Below are 7,149 nucleotides of genomic sequence, written 5' to 3' on the forward strand. Positions count from 1 at the left end.
AAATAAAATAAAGCAGTAATTATTATATACTATATATATTATTATTACACACTGTATATACACACACATACATCCTTTGGAAAAAAACACCCTGTACTCTTTTTTTTTTTTGGGGGGGGGGGGGGGTTTGCTATAGGGCGTGTGCGCTTGCCAGACAGACAGAGACAGACAGAGAGACAGAAAGCGAGAAATCACCCCCCAGGGACGATGGCCACGCCACAATCTCTTCTCCATTCTCCTCTCAGGATCTTGGGCACACAGGCACACGTGCCCGGCCTGAGTTTTAAGCCACCGGGTCCGGGACGCGAACTGCGGTCGACTATGTGGGAGTCCAGCGACATAGCCATTACGCTAACTGCTGGTCCCCCTTTTTTTTTTCACCATGTACTCTTCAAAGCCATACAACAATTGTATGTAAATGAGGAATTACAATACCTATTCTTTTTTAAAAAAGAAAGAGAAGCTCACTCAGGTATAAAACCCAAGTCTTACGGACAAAAGTAAGGTGCTGGGGTAAAAAGCAGGAGAGCCTAGCGCTGAAGATCTATGGGACAGGAAAACATGAAAAATTTCAGAAAGCACAGAAAGGTAACAGGGGTGTTTAGCACAAGCGGAAGAAGTGTGAAAGTCAGCCCCAAAGAGAGATTTAGGGGCTGAGCCACAGGCCGCCTGGAGTTGGGAGCTGGAGTGCGCTTGTTATACCAGACAGGTTGTGACTATCCTTTTTAGAAGTTATTTTAGGGAACAGCAGATGGCATAATGGTTATGTCACTGGACTCCCACATAGCCAACCACGGTTCCAATCCTGGCCCTGGCGGCTTAAATTCATGCCGGGCGCGTGTGTGTGCCTGCCCAAAGTTGCGAGAGAAGAATGGAGAAGGGGTTGTGGCGTGGCCAACCCCCTGGGGAGATGATTTCTCGCTTTCTGTCTCTCTGGCTCTGTCTGTCTCTCTGGCAAGCACATGTGCCCTGTAGTAAAAATCTCTCCCTAAAAGATTAATTCACTTAAAAAATAAAAATTATTTTGAAGGGAGCAGAAGTGAATCTAATAAATGAGGAGGTGGGGCTATGGACGCTTCGCCCAGTCCCCTCCACCACTCAGTGATCCAGGCACGCTCACGGACAAAGCCCAGCAGGAAGCACTCTTATTCCTCTAGCTGCAGTGACTCAGATCAGCCAGGGTCCGGGACAGAGTTTTGAAAACAAACGCGCGCTATACCTGTGAGACATTGTTGTTCGCTGGGCCCCTAGGACAAACCAGATGGAAACCAAAACTACAATCAGGAGGGAAGAAATGTTTGTCAAAGACACGTGAGGTCTTCAAAAGGTTCACGGAAAATGCATATTAGTAAAAAAAAAAAAAGGTAGCAGAGACTTTCTTTTTTTTCACCCAAATAAATTCATACTTTAAATTCTATTTTTTCCATGAACTTTTTTTGTGGTTTTAGTTTTCGCTAGGGCATGTGTGCTTGCCAGAGAGAGAGAGAGAGAGAAACCATCCCACACGGAGGGATGGCCACGCCACAATCCCTTCTCCTCCATTCTCCTCTCAGGATTTTGGATATGTATGCACACATGCCAGGCGTGAATTTCAAGCTGCCAGGTCCAAGCCTCAACCACAAAGTCGGCCATGTGGGATCCAGTCACCTTAACCTCCATGCCACCTGCTGGCACTCCGTGAAGTTTCCGAAGTCCCCCATATATTTTCCAAATTCAGATCGCTAATGAGAAATACCAATAATTTGAGAGGATGTCCCCTTTGGTATGTTTACTTTCCTGTCAGATATGTTGCAACACACACACACACATACATATATATATATATATATATATATATATATAGGGAGAGGTTTTTGCCATAGGGCACGTGCGCTCACCAGACAAAGACAGAGAGACAAAAAGCGAGAAATCACCGCCCCCCCAAGGGGGATGGCCACGCCGCAATCCCTTCTCCTCCATTCTCCTCTCAGGATCTTGGGAACACACGCACCCGGCATGAGTTTTAAGCCACCGGGTCCAGGACTCGAACCGTGGTCGACTAGGTGGGAGTCTGGCGACATAGCCATTATGCTAACTGCTGGTCCTGATGTTGCAATATTTAAAAACCCTACCTGTGCCATCATCAGGAACTCTCAATAAACTATCCTACAGATTTCTTAAAACTTAAGTCTGCATTCAAGTTATTTCTCCAAAGAGGTTTGAACACATTGCAGATCTTACCTAATTAGGTCAATTTCAATCAATTCAATCACTCATCTGATGACTCTTAAGTGTGCTGGCTGCTGTGGGGTTACTGAGGAGGGCAGGACAGCCACCTCTGAAATCTTCTGTTTCCACTGCAGATCGGGGAAGCTGCACCAACTTTCATGAGTGTAGAAAGAAAGAAATCTTGGGGCCGACAGGTGGTGTGGTGGCAAAGGGTACTGGACTCCCACATGGCCGGCTGTGGTTTGAGTCCCGGACCTAATGACCTGCGTTCTCACTTTCCTTCTCTTTTTCTCTGTCTCTCTCTTTCATTCTGTCCCTCTCTGGTCAAATCTAAATAAAGTTAAATAAAATAATTATTTAAAGAAAAGAAAGAAATCTTTATATTATGTGGCTAGCTTATGACCTACGAAATACATTTTCTAATGATGTATTTAATTAAAAAGTGGGACCAGCATTTGGCATAATGGCTATGTCGCTGGACTGCCATGTAGTCGACCACAGTTCGCCAGGCGCGTGTACGTGGGTGCCCAAGATCCCAAGAGGAGAACGGAGGAGAAGGAATTGCGGTGTGACCATCCCCCCCTGGGGGGGTGATTTCTCACTTTCTGTCTCTCTGTCTCTCTCTGTCTTTCTGGCGAGTGCACATACACTATGGCAAAAACGTCTTCAAAAAAAAAAAAAAAGTAAAGGGACTTCTTAATACTTGGTGACTGCAGACACAGCAGACACAGCTCCTGTTCGTTTCTATGTTTATCCAGGCACAGTTTACACGCAATCACTCCTGTCATAATTGCGTAACTACAGCATGTCATGTTGCTTCTTGTTGCAACTGTAACTTGTAAAATTAAACTTCAGAACTAAGACAGTCAAACTAAATAATTGCCTACTTCAAAAATATGTATCTATATAATTTACATGCCACTTCAGATAAGCTCTTGAATTATGATCTCTGAAAGTCAAACTGTCACCATTTTTTAAAAATACAGTCCCCCTGTTGCAACTCTTTCTGCACAACCAGCCCTCTCCCTGCTCCTGCAGCCGTCTAACCACGGTTTTATACCGGCCTACTGCAATCTGCTCTTCATGTTTGTGTTTTATCAAGCACAACTTTTATTTCTCTCATCCTCTGGGATTTTTAAAATTTTATGTAAGGACCATGAAATGGCCAAACAGGAACTTGTTTACTGTAAACATGAATCAAATAAAAGTATCTTTACAGAGTAGAGCTGAAAAAAACAAGGTCAGCGAAACACCTGGGCACCTGCCACGTACACCGGGTTGAGGCCTCACATGGGTGTCATGTCAGCGACTCCCCTGACCTTTGGAAGGGGCTTCACTACAAAATACCATTTTTCAGAAATGTGTGTGTTTGGGGCCAGCAGGTGGTGGTGCGGTTAAGGTGCTGGACTCCCACATGGTCCACCGCAGTTTGAGTGCCAGCCCCAGGGGCTGGACATTCATGCCGGGCGCGTGTGCGTGCGTGCCCCAAATCCTGAGAGGAGAATGGAGGAGAAGGGACTGTGGCATGGCCATCCCCCTTGAGGGGTAATTTCTCACTTTCTGTCTCTCTGGTGAGCACAGGTACTCTATACCAAAACTTCCTTAAAAAAAAAAAAGGAAGAAAAAAAAAGAAATGTGTATATTCATGAAACTAAGACCGTACCGATGCACTGATGCACCCAGTATCTGAGAGAACTCCTACTTACTAGATGCATACACGAATTTACATAGCTATATGTTCCTGAAAAGCCGGAGGCAAATCAACTTTCATGCATAAGTTCTTTTTTCTCTTAAACTTGTATTATAAGATCAGACCTGCCGTACTGTCACTTCTGTTGGGTAATCGGCCACGTGCCCCTTGGCGGGCTTTCTGGAGCGCCGTGTCCACCCACATGCACAGACCTGACCCTCGTGACGGTCTGAGGAGTGGATTTCATTCCAGCACAAGGAGGTCCACAATTACAAAGCGGACACCACCTAAAACCAGCAGCGTCTACTCTCTGAGACGCTGGCCACATAGCAGGAGGGAAAAGACATGCATGGCACATGAAGCAAGGCCCCTTATCTTTATATTTGGTTGTAATAGGCTAGAAAAAAATAAAGTACCCTAGATACTCTGACCAATGTCCCTGTCCCCTGACTTTCTCCTTCTGTGGTCTTTCTCCAGAATTACGATCAGATCGTCTCCTCAGGGACATTCTCCAGGAAGAGCTACAGGGAAACATGAAAGGATACAGGACCCTGGGGTCTGTGTCTTAGACGTGTGAGCCACCAAAGGTGTGGGACAGGTGCACGTTGTTCTGATGAGTTCAAATGAAGCTGGTGACCCTTAACAATCCCCCCTGAATGTGAGCCCTCTCTGCCCTAATGGGTGGAGCTATGGCACTGCCTTACCCAGTCTTCAAGGTCTCCCTCTCTGACAAAATGCACCCCAAAGAAGGAAGCCTGTAAGTGCCTGGAGTGAGCCACTCAGCCAAAACACTCAGCTCTCCTGGTCACAAAGCGGACACCGTGCCGGGCAATGGCTGCCAAAATGACACTTTTTGCGGTACAAACCGCCTTGCTCCTCAGTAGAGTTTTTCAGTCTCAGCCCGCAGAACCAAAGAATGGCTGGGTAAGCAGGTGGCATGGTGGTTAAAGCACTGGACTTGCACATGTCTGACCACGTTCAAGTCCTGTTCCTGGCAGCTTGAGACTCATGCCAGACATGTGTGCATGCGTGCATGCCCGAAATACCATGAGGAATATGGAGGAGAAAGGACTGTGTTGTGGTCATCCCCCTGGAGGATAATTTCTCACTTTCTCTCTCATTGTCTCTCCCCAGGGTGAGCTCACGTGCTCCATGGCTAAAACCTTTGAAAAGGGACCAGCAGATGGCATAACGATTATGTCACCGGACTCGCACATAGTCAACTGTGGTTCAAGTCCCAGACCCAGCGGCTTCAAACTCAGCCAGGCGCATGTGTGCACATGCCCAAGATGCTGAGAGGAGACTGGAGAAGAAGGGTCTGCAGAGTGGCCATCCCTCCCTCCCCAGGGGGGTGATTCCCTGCTTTCTGTCTCTCTGGAAAGTGCATGCGCTCCATAGCGAAAATCTCAAAAAAAAAAAAAAAAAAAATCAAGAAATGGGCAAACTCTTGATTTATCACCTGAGATTCTTCAAGAAGCTGAAGCCACTTCAGACTATGGCCTATTAATTCCCAGCATTCAAGTTAAAATGATAAAGTGAAACAGGGCCAGGGAAAGATAAATGACCAGCCAAGAAAACACAATCATCTCTCTCTCTCTCTCTCTCTCTCTCAACAACTCTCGTGAGGGTGAGTCAGCCCTGAAGCTAGCGTCTTGGGGTCTTCTAGGAGAAACTTTTAACACTAGAAGAAAGGCACCCTCTCTATCTCCCAAGGCTAGTTTTCTTGGGAAAGGTGTCCCAGCTGAGGCCAGACAGATACTCCGGCCCCTGCTCAGATACCCACCCATCCACCGGGGGAGCATTCAGGTCTTTGTTGCTGGCCCTAGTAACCCTCCAGGGCTGTTGTCTGAGCCCCTCTGCACCAGGCAACATGAAGGGAGATTACATTTCAGTGCTGCATTTGTGATCTGTGAAGTGCTGGCCCCGCTCTGGTTAAATGCCCATGAACACACACCGTTTCTCCCTGCCGGCAGGTCGACTTTACCAGTAACAAAAGAGAACGCTGGGACTGAGTTCTAATGCATTTCTATGCCTGTTCAATTGCATTCCCCAACAGTCAAAACCGAACATGTTCTGTGGACCCTGTAAGGCAACTGTCGAAATAGAGAAAAGGGGAGAAAGCCCCTAAATTCAACACCTTGGCCTTAACCAACCCTTTAGAAACGTCGCCTGCTTCCCACAACAAAGCTGAAGGAGCCCTGGGCCACTCCACCCATGTTGTTGTTGTTGACGCTGGTTCACCCTAATTCCGTCACTGGTCATTGAAAGGCTGCTCTCCAGAGGTGGAAGGTGAGCCCCTCCCTCTGACCAAGGCAATGTTCACTGCAAGTCTGTATAAGGAACTTGCCATCTACCCAAGTGGTCTGCACCGGCTCCTGGGGGGAGGTGGGACGACCTATTACAGACTAGAGGAACCTGCGGTGTGTCAGTCCCTTGCCCAAGGTCTGAGTCACAGGACGAGGTGTCTTTACTGAGGGTCTGGGTGTCCCGGGTGTATCACTTTCAGAGTTGCTCCAATAACTGAACTTCTGGCTGTCTTCCAGACGGGCACGGCATCAGCTCTATTTTAAAACAAGGCATCTCATAGGTAGTCAACTTCCTATCGGAAACAAGCCACTTCTCGCTCCAGCGGACTGGCACCTCTCGGGCTTCCTGCTGTTTGTGTATGTACATTTGTATCTTTTACCATGTAACTCTTGGAGCAAATGAAAGCCACCCCGCAATCTACCAAATGCCCGAGCCATTCAGAGCTTCAGAAAAGGAATGAATGGGTGAGGAGAGCCCTTAAGTCCAGGGACTTCACTCACCCAGGAGGGCAGGAGGTGGGGGGTCCCGCCATGAAGTGGGGGGCACGGAGTAGAGAGGGGAAGGACACTAACCCGCAGAGCCAAGGCAGCGGCGGCGGCCGCGGCACTTCGCGAACTGCCTGCAGCGGGGAGGGAGAGCCGTGCCGTGCACAATAACCCAGCCCCTCCGGCTGCCTCGCCTGGGCACAGATAATAAATACACCGAGGGGGGCAAACGATGCACCGAGACGAGCCACCCCAAAAAGGTCAAAACTTCAGAAACCCGGGAGGGTCGCAGCACCCACACAAACGCACCCATCAGTCGGAGCGGGAGCGGGGACTTGGAGACCGCCAAGGATTCTACGTTGTGCTTTTGCTCCAAGCGCTGGCTTGCAAAGTCCGGTGGCTGCATGCGAAGCTAGCGAGACCAGCAAGGCGGAGGGCGGTGCGGGGCGCGGGTGGGGA

Source organism: Tupaia chinensis, unplaced genomic scaffold (genome assembly GCF_000334495.1).
Source record: "Tupaia chinensis unplaced genomic scaffold, TupChi_1.0 Scaffold000112_1, whole genome shotgun sequence".
NCBI classification, from domain to species: Eukaryota; Metazoa; Chordata; class Mammalia; order Scandentia; family Tupaiidae; genus Tupaia; species Tupaia belangeri.